This window comes from Lissotriton helveticus, chromosome 8 (genome assembly GCF_964261635.1).
Source record: "Lissotriton helveticus chromosome 8, aLisHel1.1, whole genome shotgun sequence".
Taxonomy (NCBI): domain Eukaryota; kingdom Metazoa; phylum Chordata; class Amphibia; order Caudata; family Salamandridae; genus Lissotriton; species Lissotriton helveticus.
Window position 1 is genome coordinate 253,889,265 of NC_136069.1, and position 14,253 is coordinate 253,903,517.

At 41.0% G+C, this 14,253-nt stretch overlaps 1 protein-coding gene and 1 long non-coding RNA gene across 3 annotated transcripts in view; one reads left to right on the forward strand and one right to left on the reverse strand.

Annotated features, from left to right (window-relative positions):
• Positions 1-14,253, reverse strand: part of LOC144771586 (matrix metalloproteinase-20-like) — a 252,435-nt gene that overhangs the window by 223,054 nt on the left and 15,128 nt on the right. The gene's annotated exons all lie outside the window — the stretch shown is intronic.
• The window catches only part of LOC144771587 (uncharacterized), a 126,392-nt gene that overhangs the window by 91,351 nt on the left and 20,788 nt on the right, over positions 1-14,253 (forward strand). The window contains exon 2 of the long non-coding RNA XR_013599370.1: positions 11,911-12,054. This is a non-coding gene — a long non-coding RNA (uncharacterized LOC144771587). The remainder of the gene's footprint in view (positions 1-11,910; positions 12,055-14,253) is intronic.

The following is a 14,253-nucleotide window of genomic DNA, read 5'->3' on the forward strand; positions in this document are numbered from 1 at the left end:
ATGGGCAAAGAAGAAAGAGGAGGCTAGTGATAAATCCACATTAGCGTTTCCAGTCAGAGAAAAGGAGACAGTCGCAAATGAGTTCCCTATGAGAGAAATACCTGGAGGAGGATAGGCGCATGTTCCTTGGAGTAGACAGGATATATTATCATTTACAAATGATTTCCCCAGGTTGAGAGAAAAAAACAGTAGAATGGTATCGACAGGTAGATCGATTTGTGAAAGTTGATTTGGATGGATTATTTGATTTAGTTGTGCCAGCAGATTTATGGACTGAATGTAAAATAACTGTGAATTGGCCAAAAGAGGAATATCCTCGAGACAAAGTAACAGGTGCTCCGTCACCTGAAGTGATGAGGAAATATGAACAAGTGATAGTATTTTTGAAGAATAAAATTCCACCAAACGAAACAGATTGGGTAAAAATAGACAGAACTACACAGGATTCGAAAGAATCTGTACATGCATTTTACGAAAGATTGCTGTTGGTATTTAAACAATACAGTGGATATGAAGAGAATTCAGCGAAAAGGACACAAGTCATTTTATATATCGATTTCTGTATGGATTAAGACCAGAAATTGGAGACATGATTAGGCATAGTATGATAGGATGGCAGTCGAGCACTGTAGATGATGTCTTAAGAAAAGCAAAATATTGTAGTGAAGAGATCGACGCCAAACAAAAGAAGTTAAAAGAAAAAGCTATGTGGGCACAAGTGAAGGTAGCAGAACACCAAGTGGCACAATTGGAAAAAAAAATACTGATGCAAGTCAGGGAAAATGGAAAGGAAATTTCAACAAAACTAAATTAGTGGGAAATATAGAAGAGCTCAAGAAAAAGTTCCCTTGTCATAATTGCGGCAGAATAGGGCATTGGAGAAAAGAGTGCAAGGATCCACCAAGAGTTAATCCAGAAAATACATCATTGAATCCACAGGTGCATAATGAGGTAATTCAACAGCAACCGCAACAGCAGCAGATAGTTAATCAGCAAAGTCAGGTGCCACAACCGCCACTTCCACACAGTGTAAACCATCAGAGATACAGTGAAGAGACAGGATTCAGCGGAGGCGAGCAGGTAAATAGATCGCCCAGAGTGAACGTGAGTCCCCAGTATTGGTTATAAGAGGAAGGAGGGAGTGAGTCGGATGAAAGTTTCTGACGGTGCCTGAGAGAGGGAGAAGAGTGTGTGCTTGGAGCCACTCTTGAGGTAGATCAGTCTGGTCCATTTGTGAACGGAAAAGTGAATGATGTAGAAATAACTTTCCTAGTGGACACTGGTGCTACCCATTCTACTGTTAGATCAGTGGAAGTCCAAAATCTTCCTCTCTCGGGAGAGAGTATCCAAGTTGTAGGTGTAGCTAATAGACAGATTAAAACTTCTTTGACACAACCAGTTGAAGTAGAAATTGGAAATTTTAATGACATGCACCAATTTGTGGTGTGTGATAGTAGCCCCGTAAATCTGTTAGGGCTAGACATTCTGTGTAAAATGAACTGTGCCATGTATTGTTCACCAGATGGCATAGAACTGCAAACCCCAGATGAAGATAGCCTGTATAAAATGACAATGCTTATGCTTGAGGCAGAGCAAAACAAATTGTTCCCTGTGTTTGATCGAGAAAAAATACCTGATGAATTAAAAGAGGTAGTGAAAGAGAAAGTGTGGGATTTCACAGGAGAAGATATTGGGTTGATGAAAGATGTGGATCCTGTAAAAGTCTCTATAAAAGAAGGTGCAAATAACCCGAACATTCCCCAGTACAAAATGACCGCAGAAATAATTGAAGGAATAACCCCAGTGATAAAAAAATGATTGAACAAGGCATATTGAAAGAAATAGAGAGTAGTCCTTGTAATTCACCGATAATGAGATTGAAAAAGCCATATGGAACATTTAGAATTGTACAGGATTTGAGAAAGGTTAATAAAATAGTTGTCCCATGTTGTCCGATTGTACAAAATCCAGCAGTGATTTTATATCAAATTCCCCATGTTGCAGAATGGTACACTGTAATTGATTTGTGTAATGCGTTCTTTACAGTTCCATTGCACCCAGAAAGCCAGCCAATATTTGCGTTCAGATTCGGAGATCGTATTTTGGCATGGTGCCGAATTCCTCAAGGGTATACTGAAAGTCTATCTATCTTTAATCAGTTGCTAAATAAATCATTAAAAAGTTTGAGCATGCCTGGAGAGTCTGTATTGGTTCAATATATCGATGATCTCCTAGTGGCATCAAAGACAAAAGATGCATATGTAACAGATACCGTTGCATTGCTAAATCATTTGGCAGAAGAGGGACATAAAGTGTCTCCATCAAAATTACAATTTTATCAGAAAGAAGTCCAATACTTAGGTCATAAGATTTCCAAAGGAATAAGACAAGTCACTGCAGGAATAATTAAAAGATACAAGGAATGCAGCCACCAAAAACTCAAAGACAAGTGAGAATGTTCCTGGGAATGGTAGGTTAATGTAGACAGTTGATTAGTGGATTCTCACTGATTGCAAAGCCATTACAGACATTAACCAGAGCAGATATCAGAGACCCTATAGTTCTGACCAAAACTGAGATGTAAGCATTTGAACAGTTAAAAACGAGCTTATGTGAAGCACCAGCTTTAGGGATGCATGTTTGAATTGTACTGCAGTGAACGAGAGGGATGTGCATTGTCATTGATTCAGATACATGGAAAACTGAGAAAGCCTATTGCGTATTTCTCAGCTGTTTTGGACCCTGTTGCAAAAGCATTGCCAGGTTGTCTGAAAGCAGTAGCAGCTACAAGCGTCAGTCTAGAACAAAGTGAAGGAATAGTGATGGCATTTCCTGTGAGGGTGTATGTACCTCACTCTGTGGAGATTCTCCTCACTAGGACAAAAACACAGTACCTGACCAACAATAGGATGACAAAATATGAAAAAACAATTCTGGGAGCAGAAAATTTGACAATCTCTAGATGCGTAAATGTGAATCCTTCTACATTATTGCCTGACATTATGGAAACCGAAGTGAGAAATGAGGTTGATCACAAATGCCTAGATGTTCTTGAATACTGTACCAAACCAAGACCAGACATCAGAGATGAGCCGTTGCCTGAATCCGACTATGTGATGTTTGTTGATGGTTCGTGTCTGGTAATAAATGAAATTAACTGTTTGAAATAAAATCCTTATTTTCCTTTTAAAATGTTGTTTTGAATAAAGAAATAAATAAAGTGAATACACTTTTAGACATGTTAAATTTGCTTTTAATAAAAAATTAGATAAATGGAGAATTAAGTTGAGTTTTTCTACGCCTAATTTTTTACTAGCAGATTCGTCGACCACAGTTGCGGCGTGTCTAAATAAATGTTTTGTTAATGAAAACCATGGTAAACTGCAGGTGTAAATAGTATAAATATCTAGATATAGTTTTAGACACCCCGATATGATACAGCAGCTCTCCTTTCAATCTCACCGATCCATGAAGTAGGATGGAAGTATTTTGTGAGTGACTCGCGATGTTATGGGCCCCACTGATGAGTAAATGTATGATTTTGTACTTCAGGGAAAGGTGACATGGTATTAGAAATTATTTCAGGAGAACCGCTGCATCACAACCTCTCAATAGGAAGGTGTGAATCAAGGTGTTGAGTTTCTGAAACCAGTGATTTGGGGTTCCTAATGGTGTGGAGACTAAATAAAAATCTGGGAAGGATCATCATTTTGAATAGTGCCACTCTCCCAGGTAGATTGAGCTGGAGCCGCTCCCGTTTCTGGAGTTCTCGTTTAACATTGACTCTCTCACTAGAAACCTAATATCTATGGTCAAATGCTTTCTAAGACCTCACTACATTTGAACCTCAATACACCTTGGTCGTTCCTTTCCTATCCGGCCCCCACTACTGGAACATTTTCCCCACCACATACATTTTTGTTCTGACTTTGGAATCTTAAAAAAATGCTGAAAACATGGCTCTTTTGTTAAGTTGCCTCTTCTTAAATCTGCCTAGCGCGGAATACTCCTTCGGAAGTGAGTTGTATTGCACTTTACAAATGATGGTAACATAAAATAACATAACATACTCATATAGGGTTAGTATTTCCAGGAAGTGAGGTCCCGAGAGATGCAAGTTGGACAGGAAGAGAAGGACATCATTGGCCTAGAGTGCAATCTTTTCTTTCTTGTCCTTCCCAGAGCTAGCCTTGGACCCATGAATCGCAATTGATAAGCTGTACCAAGAGTTCAGTGGCTAGGGTAAATAAGAGTGGGGATAGAGGGTACCCATGTCAGGTGCCTCTGAGAATAGGGAAGGGGTCAGAGATCATCTCATTCACCCACACCTGAGCGGTAGGGGTGGTGTACAACAATCAATGCACATAGAATCCCAGTCCAAAGCCTATTCACTCTCGGACTTTGAGCAGAAAGTACCAATTGACTGAATAAAATGCCTTTTCATAATCTATTAGTAGGAGGGACATAGGTTTGTACCACTGTACACTATGTAAACAATATCGGGTGCTACAGGTGGGAATAAAACCACACTGGTATCGATGGATTAGGTGAGCAGAACTCACTGGAGCCTGTTAACAAGAATTGGAGCATAGAAATTGGTTGAAAACAGGAGCATTGGGTGAGTATTTGCCCATCCTTCAGGAGGACTACAATTGTGGCCACAGCAAGCTCAGAGGAAGCATTCTCTTAGTAATTGCTGTAGTGCGTATTTCAATGAAATGGGAGCTGGAGAGCTTGCAAAATTTCCCGTAGAACTCCAGGGGGAACCAGTCAGGCCTTGGAGTTTTCCATGGCTTCTTATCTAGTATAGCTTCCTCAAGTATAAAGGACCCCACTAAGTCTGAGTTCAGGGATGGTGTGAGGAGTGGCAGGGAGCTATGATTTAGGATTGGATTACCCTGCTCCTCTTGGGGTCGAAGGAATAGGAATTCCTATAGCAGTCCTCAAATGCTATTGCAATCTCTGCTGAAGTACTTTTGCAGGTACCGGAGGGCTCAACGATTTCGAGGACAATCCTGGAGATCATCTCTTTAGGAGCTAGCCAGTACAGCAGTTCCCCACTTTTTTCTCCCTACTCAATTACCCACCTTATGGATTCTCTGCAACATTGTGGCACCTCATCGGATAGATTTGTCTCAGCGAGACCCTGGCAAGCTAAAGTTGGAGGTCTAGACTCTCAGAGGGGCCAGTCAGACTATGTTTTTCCCTGTCTAGTATTTGATTCTCGAGTGAGGTTATTAGGTGAAACTTTTCCTTCTCCTTGCGTTTGAGATAAACCCTTGCCAAATCATTTATAGTGGCTTTTCCAGCCACCCATAATGTCCACGGCAATGATAGCATGCCTTTGTGGAGCGCAAAGTAACCTTAAAGTTCAGTCAATGAGTATTCGGAGAATCGGGGATCGACAAGGTACCATGCGCTGAGACCCCAGACAGAATGCTGGGTGTTATCAGTCCTCAGAAATTGGGTGGTAGTAGGTGAGTGGTTAAAGATTTCCAGGGAAGGATCCCAATGCCAGTTAGCTGAAGGTTATCAGCCACTGGGAGTAGAAGGTACTCTTGGTGGGATGCAGAGGTGACCGTGAATTCTTGGTCTCTGGGGTGCCATCCCCTCCAGGCATCACATAGCCCAAAGGAATCCATCCAAGAAGAGCGTTGTATGGTCCAGGATATTTAACTCACTGTAGGTGCACCGGAGGAGTCGACAACGGTATTAAGGGAGGTGTTAAAGTCATCCCCTATTATGATGAGCCCATGTGACTATACAAGGATGGTCTTGTCTATAGTCTTTGGGACCTGAGTAGGTCCTTGGGGCGGTATGTAAGCACTCAGGAAGTTGTACTGCTGCCCTTCAAGGAGGTCTTCCACTCCCACAAAGCAACCTTGTGTGTCAGAAACTGCAGAGGTCACCGTCAGTGTAGATGGCTTGTGTAGAAGGAGTGCCACCCCTGAACCCTTATGTAAACCCAATGTTAAATAGTCTATCATATCCAACGCGGATTAGGAAAGGGGATTATGTTCCCAACAAGTGGGTGTCCTTTAACATCAGCACAGCAGGCATTAATTGTTTACTGTGACTAAGGACGGCTATTCGCTTGATGCAATCTAGGAGACCGTTAACATTCCAAGATGTTATCTTGAAGTATGTCATGAGGGTGATAAGCAGGTAAATTTAAAATGGGCAAAGGTGCTCAAGATGGTGGGTGTTTAGCATATAGATATCTGTTCGTGGATGGTGAAAGTTGTACCAGAGTGCCTAGATGTAGGATGTACTACGTGTAGGTGTGAAACAGATAAGTACTGAAACAAAAACAGAAACATCCCCTCCTCCCAACTGCCAACCTCCCCATACTTTTCCCCCTGAAGCATCTGTCACCCCGAAATACCCTTAAACACAAACTATTATGTCAAGTTCAGGCAACACATTAGAGGTTGAACTTCTCCTATACAGGATACTTCTAAAGTGTCTGTTGTCAGTTTCGTTACTTGTAGTTACTGTAACCAATTAAGCATGTGTGTTGGCCACCAGTGCCCTAAACTGCCCCACAGAATTCTAAATATAATTTAACAATTTCCTTTGACATTTTAATGTATATGCTCTGTATGTGTGTCGTAGTGCCATTTCCATGTTCCTTTCTTTATTTATTTTTGGACATCTGTAGACTTGTGAACACTCTAGAGCCATGGTGAGTTTATCAGGTTATTGTTCTTTGTACCTTTGCTTGAATTATTTTATTGTACTTTGGTATTGAGAAATATGCTCTACATTTAAATTGTATCTTCAATCACACAAAAGGAGATGGGAGGAATGCTTGCAGATAGCCAGATCTCTAGCAATACACAGGGTTAGCATTCCAACCTATCTTTTCTCTGATTTCCTTTCCTTGGGTGTTGCAGTGAATGGTCTTTGTGCACTGCAGCCAAGGGCATGTGCATTAAAGACATGTCACAACAAACTGAGCAAGCGAGTGAGCTACCAGAATCAGTGGTATTTGCTAGATGTGAGATTACTCACCCTTTAACTCAAGATGACACCTCAGGGCAGACCCCTTGTCTGACCCTTAGCCCTTCAGAAGCCACCTATTTATGAGTGGATATGGGACAAAAGGACAAGGAGTGGACAGTACAGAAATTTAGTAGAGCATTTAGTAAGTATTGTATTGCAATTACATTGATAAAGCTGTTACTAGCCCTTGCAAGGTGTGTAAGTGCCCAATGCCAAGCAATAATCTGCTCTGGAACCATGGTAATTGGTTAATCCAATGGTTATTGTTTTCATTTATTCTAGGTCTCTCAGGGAGGCCATTCCATGTCTCCATGCCCACTCCAATGTCTTTGAGGTGGATTAATATTAGTATCAGTTAGGTATGATCCCTAGTGGGCGGATATATGAGTTCATGCAGATTGTCTGTGGCATTAGTAGATGAGCTAGTGCAGAATATGTTTGGCTAGGTTGCATGGTCTACGTTACCAAGAAGGACAGGTTGCAAGCTTTGAGATAAGGTGTTGGACAATTTGCACAAATACAAAGATATAGATGAATACAAACATGCACATGACTTAGAGAGGAGGCATGCAGAGGATGGACAGCAAGGAGAGGAGCATTCAAAGATAAAATAGGAACTGTGACAATTTAAAGTTTTAAGTCAAAGTCTCCCATAACATGATCACCAAGGATGCTAAATTGCAAAAAAGAAAGATCAGCATTTGCATGTGAGATATAAAGTAGCCACCTTTGATAGGCCCTTGAATCAGGTGAACAGTATGTCAACTTCTAGGACATTGCTAGACCACTGCTTCAGCATGGACAGCTGATCAGTTGAGGGGTTGGAAGTATAAAGTAATGGCTAGTAGCATACATAGGGAACTATCAAATGTTTCAGATAATGCTAGAAAGATGGAATACCTTCATAATCAATCAATCAATAAATCAATCAATGACATTTAAAGAGCGTGCTACTCACCCGTGAGGGTCTAAATGCGCTAAGGGCGGGGTGGGGGGTGGTGCTGTTACTGCTCGAATAGCAAGTTTTTTAGGTGTTTCCTGAAGGTGAGATGGTCCTGGGCCAATCGTAGGTGTGTGGGGAGGGAGTTCCATGTTTTGGCAGCCAGGTAGGAGAATGATCTTCCACCAGTGGTGGTTCTGCGAATCCGTGGGACGGTGGCGAGGGCGAGGCTGGTGGAGCGGAGCTGGCGGGTGGGGGTGTAGAACTAGAGGCGGTTGTTGAGGTATTCGGGGCCCATGTCGTGGAGCGCTTTGTGTGCGTGGGTGAGCAGCCTGAACGTGATCCTTTTGTTGACGGGGAGCCAGTGCAGGTTTCTCAGGTGTGCGGATAATCAAAACAACAAGAGAGAATATACAGGTTTAATAATGCAAACATCGGAAGGAGATTCTGCAAATATGAGAGCAATGTTTTCTAATGTTTACCCTGAAAACCTGCCTCACAAATACTTTGCCCAAGTACGAAGGGAATGCATTTGGATGCCCCTAGTTTAGCATGGCATAAGATGGAGGTGAGAATAGCTACTCAGACAGCGGAAGTTCATTGTACACATTCCTGTAGCTGGAGGAAGGGACCAAGATACTGGCATGAGGAGGTAGAGGGTGTGCTACCTAAAAAAAAACAGTAAGGAAAAGGACAGGAAAAAAAACAGTTAATACAGTTAAGACCTGGGTGGAAATGGTTTACAAAATAACAATGTCTCAGCTGAGAATCATAAAGTAAGACAAGTAAAGAAACAATTAAATATTGACGAGAAGGTAATGACGGAGGCCACTAAGGTTTGGAGAGGAAAACAGGGTCTATTTTAGAATGAAAGTAGTTATATCAGCACTACATTACATTATATGCAAACATAACCCAATGGTACAATGTGCACATACGTGCTTGTGAGACAAGTGACGCATGACAAAAAAAAGAGGTAACAGCGGGACGGAGTGCAGAAACAATTTGATAAATGGTCACAAAAACAGTCAGTAAGCAATTGGCAAAAAGAATTCAGCTGTTTAAGGACACTGCAATAGCGCCCACAATTGTGCTGGATGGTCAACTACATTTCAACCTGAATGATTCCAGGCTATCATCAGGACTGGGTACATTGATAACAAGAGTGCTGTATAGGTGGTGAAACAAGGGGAAAGATAAGAACCAGGTGGTACGGATAGATGGCATGAAGGGGAAAAAAGAAAGAACATGGAGGGCTAACTGTCGAAGTAGCAAGGTACCCGCATGAAGTAGAGCCAATTGATTCAATGGGAGAGCTTCTTAGGACAGTCTATGGGAAGAAAAAAAGAAGGTCATGAAATTAGGGAGTGCATGGGGGTATGAAAGGTTAAGGAAATCGAGACATGAATGCATGTGTCATGTGTCACTTACTCCATTCACTTGTCTCACGAGCACGTAAGTGCACATTGTACTATTGGGTTACGTTTGCATTTATTGTTATGTAGTGCTATTTAACTACTTTCATTCTCAAATCGATTTCATGGGTCCACACTCGGGGGTGAGGGGGACACTTGCCTTGTGTGCTTTGCACTTTTGTAAACTCTGCTTGAGAAGTCACCATCTCATAAAATGTAAATATTCAACTGCCGTTAAATAGAAGTCCTTGGGAAACATGCACCATGGAACAGGGTAGGATGAAACATAGAACATGGCGTGACAGTTGAAAGATGGCTACAACCCCTGCACTTCCAAGGTCAAATATGTTTACTGGTGTTAGCCCAGAAGATAGCCTACATGTAAATGCACCTTCTGCAGTGATATGCATGTATGCACTGATTCCAAGGGTTTAAAATGTAAGGTTCATTCAGCCTTTTGTCCTTATCAGGGAGTTGAAACGAGTACCCTGAGATGGTGATGGTAACATCACTTGTTAGCACCAAACACATTCCATTTTAGTATGCACTGCTTAGTCTGTATTATGATCAACATGGCGACTGCTCCAGAAACCCAATATAATGTTTGTAATCCGCTCACTTCAGAACAGTTTCCCGGGGTGGATTGGCTACTGAGCCGAGGAAGATGGCCGCAGTTCCTGGGAGCTCCGCAGAGGGGTGACACTTCGGGTTTACTTTCGCCGAATTGACCCCCGAGTCTGCAGGCATCAACTTCGGATAGTCTCCGGCATCAGGAAACATCTTTTTGAAGGTGCAGGGTGTACCATATGTTTGGGAAATCTCCCTTAATTCTCTGACGTGGCGCGTCTGAGGCACGTCCGCCATTTTAGACGCTGCCGCCCGACATTGCAGTTTCCTGAAGCGTTTTGTTTCTTGGCACTATCTGAGTCACGGTAGGAAACGCCTTTATTCAGAAACACCCTCCAACGACTTTTTCATCACTTTTAACGCACAGCCACCCCAACATACTGTGGAAATGCAACTTATTGGAACTGATTGGTTGGATATATAATAGCCACCATTTTGAGATATATGCGTTTTTCTTGCATGTTGTTCTCTTCAGTTTTCATTTACTTCTCCACTTACAACTGACGAAATGCATTTTTTAAATGACTTTATACCTTTCAAAGTTGACATGGCTGATGTTTTCTTGCCCTGCTTGCTGAGACTTTTTACCTTTCTCCATATATGCTAATTTTCCTCAGAGAGATTATCACTTTTGATGTTTGGAGATTACTACCTTGTGCCACTTCTCTCATTCGCTATTTCTTTGGCGTAGAACACTGTTTCCATACTAGTTTGTATCGTCAGCAAATTTCTTGAAGTGACAAGGCTTTATTCATTATGGCGACGCCTCGTACAAATCGAAATAATGCCTACATTTACACAATGATCTCTTTGGAAGATGCAAATCCTTTCAGTATTTTGCAGGATACTTTGGAAGATACAGCAACGGAATCGCAGAATGTAAAAAATTCTCCCTCTTCTCGCAACACATCAAAATCTTCCATCAAAGCATCCTCTGCACCTATTCCTTCGACGGGGAAAAGAGTCAAAACAAACCCCCCATCTCCTACCAACTCAGCTTCCTCTTTATCCATCGAACTCTTGTTAGAAGAAATTCGTGCCCTCAAGCCATACATGACTGAAACGAATTCCTGCCTTCAAAATCTTGAAGTTAATTGGTCCAACACTGAACAAAGGGTGGACAATCTTGAAAGACAAATTGCTTCGGCTCAACCAGTTATCGACCAGATTCCCTTTGTTCATAAAGAAATTTCCAATCTTAAACAACAAGTTGAGAATTTGGAAAACAGGAACAGGCGCAATAACCTACGCATTTATGGCCTTGTGGAAGGCCTTGAGGGATCTTTTCCCATTTATTTTTTCCATACTTTTTTACCAACACTTCTCGGCCTTCCTCCTTCTCCCCCTTTGAATATCCAATGGGCCCATCGACTAGGACCACCTTCTCGCACTTCTGCCTCTTCTTACACTTCAGTAAAACCTAGAGGTGTCATTCTATACTTTTTGGAATATACTGATCTACTTAAAGTACTCCATGCAGCCAAACAAAAGGAGAAGATTATATGGAATGGCTCCAATCTCTTCTTTGCTCAAGACTACGCCAAAGCAACCGCTGATCGCCGCAAGAAATTCTTAGAGATGAGACCTGCTCTTCGTTCCTTGAATGCTCGCTACGGCCTTTTCCACCCTTGTCTCTTCAAAGTGATATATAACAACCGAACGACGAACTATGAAGATCCAGCAATGCTTCAACAATTCTTGGATTCCTGCGGAGCAAACTCTATGGACATACCTCACTCATAATTCCTGAAATTGTGTTTACATCTACTGATATGACCTCTTATTAAGATGGCTACTTGTCACTGTTACTTTACTTTTCCTACTGTATATTGTAACATGTGCTTTGTTGTATAGTGTAATATGTATTTTGTCTTACTTGTGATCTCAGTGATTCAAATTGTTTCCTTTTTATTTCCTTTTTAGATGCAGCCTCGTGGATCATTGTTTTTTGTATCACCTTTGTCCTACCCGGAGGTATGTTTCCCTCTGCCGCGTTCATGTGGATCTCCCGGTCTGACGTGCTGCCTTCCTTATGTGGTTCCACCACCCCCAGTCTTCTTCTTGTTGGTTCGTGATGTATTTTCCTGACATATTCTTTCGTATTCAATGTATGGTTTTGTTTTCTCTTCATCTTTTTTTATTCTTTCTTCTCAGCCTATTTGTTTTCCTATTACCCTCTCCCCTTATCCTCTTTTTCTTTCTTTCTACTTTACCTACAGTATTCTTCTTTTCGCTACACCTCTACTCTTTACTTCTCTGAATCTCTTTTCTGACCTCTATTCTCCTGTTGTCTCCTATTATTTTACTGTAAGCTCTACATTTCTTTATATTTGCATAATGGTTATATTTTCTATATTCGACAGATACTATTCTGTTCTTTTTATGCAGTTTTGTTCATTTTTCATTTTAACTATTTTCACTTAGAGTAGTTACTTGGAATGTTAAAGGAGTTAACAACCCTATCAAAAGACAAAATGTTTTAACCCATTTAGCTAGATTGAATGCGGACATTGCTTTTATACAGGAAACTCATTTATCGGAACTCCCAGATGGCTTTACTATTGAATTTTACACTCACTTTGCGTCTTTCCTACTTCCCCGCATTTTAGAGCTTTGTCACTCTTTTGTTAAAGATGGCTCCTCCTCAGGTTCCTTTCAGGAAGCAGTAATCTGTCAAATCCCCAAAGACAATAAAGACCCTTCTTTATGTAAAAATTATCTCCCAATTTCCCTTGTCAATTTGGACTATAAAATTTTTGCAAAAATTCTTGCCCTCCGACTTGATCCTATTTAACCCAACATTATTGGCCCGTAGCAATCCGCCTTCATCAAAGGCCGTCTATCTTCCGACAAATCTAGGGTTTTATTTAACGTTTTACATAAAGCGTCTTCTCTGGATTATCCTATCCTATTGCTGCAATTGCACTTGATGCTGAGAAGGCATTTGACAGGATTGTTTGGGAGTTTATGTTTCAGGCACTCAAATGGATAGGACTTCCTACTAAATTAAATTCATTTATCTCTTTATTATATTCCAATCCTAAAGCATCTATCTTCGTTAATGGGAGGACCTCAGACTATTTCTCTCTTTCTAGAGGAGTCCGTCGAGGTTGCACTTTATCGCCTCTTCTTTTCATAATTTCTCTAGAACCTTTTCTGTCAAAACTTAGGTCGGACGATCAAATTACTGGTTTTGATCTCGGTACATCCCGGGTTAAATATTCTGCCTATGCAGATGACATTCTTTTATATTGTTCCATTCCTTCTACATCTCTTCCTGATTTTCTCTCTCAAGTTGACTCTTTCTCTCAATTATCCGGATATCGGCTTAACGCCGATAAATGTGAGATTCTCCATTTAGACGTTCATTGTTTGAAAGAAGGTTTTATTTCTACTGGTTTTTCTTGGAACCCCTCTAAAATTAAGTATTTAGGTTTATGGTTTTCACCAACTATTTCTGAAACTCTGAAAGAAAATTTTGATCACCTTTCCAAATCCTTAACTGCTTCCATAGATCGTTGGCACCCTCTTTTTCTTTCTTGGTGGGGTCGCTTAGACTCTATTAAGGTGATGCTGTTTCCACTTATTCTCTATCTTTTATCCATGATTCCGGTACATATTCCTAATTTTTACTTTTAAAAAATTGATTCTTTATTATCCACATTTCTTTGAAAAATAAGTCTCCCCGAATAGCTCTCAATACTCTTAAAGCAGGCAAATCTTCGGGTGGCCTTAAATTCCCTGATTTTAAATCATATCACCTTGCCTTTTCTTTGAGACAATCTTCTCGTTGGCTTTCCACAGATCAAGGTTCACTGCCACCTGTTTGGTTGAACATTGAAAAACATTTGATAACACCTTTTAAGTTTATTGAATCTCTTGCTCTTTCTTCTTTTCGCTCTCAAGTGATAGCCCTTACTCATAAGATCTTGACCCCCTTTCTCTCATCTTCATATCCTTCTCTTTCTTCATTAGATCAGCAACCTATTTGGCATAATCACTCTTTACGCATTAAGGGCCGTTCATTCTTGGAGACTTCGCGGTTTACTTTGGATTTCACAGCTGGTCTCGAGCAACACTCCTTTAACTTTTTCTGAACTTCAACAACAGTTTTCCTTACCTTCGTCCTGTAAACACCAATACAATTCCCTTCTTCCTTCACTTCTACAATATCTTCTCTCTTTACCACCGTTCCCTATTATACCCTCTAAATCTTCTGCTCTCTTCTCTCTATTATCCACCACTACCTCGGCTTCATCTTTTTAC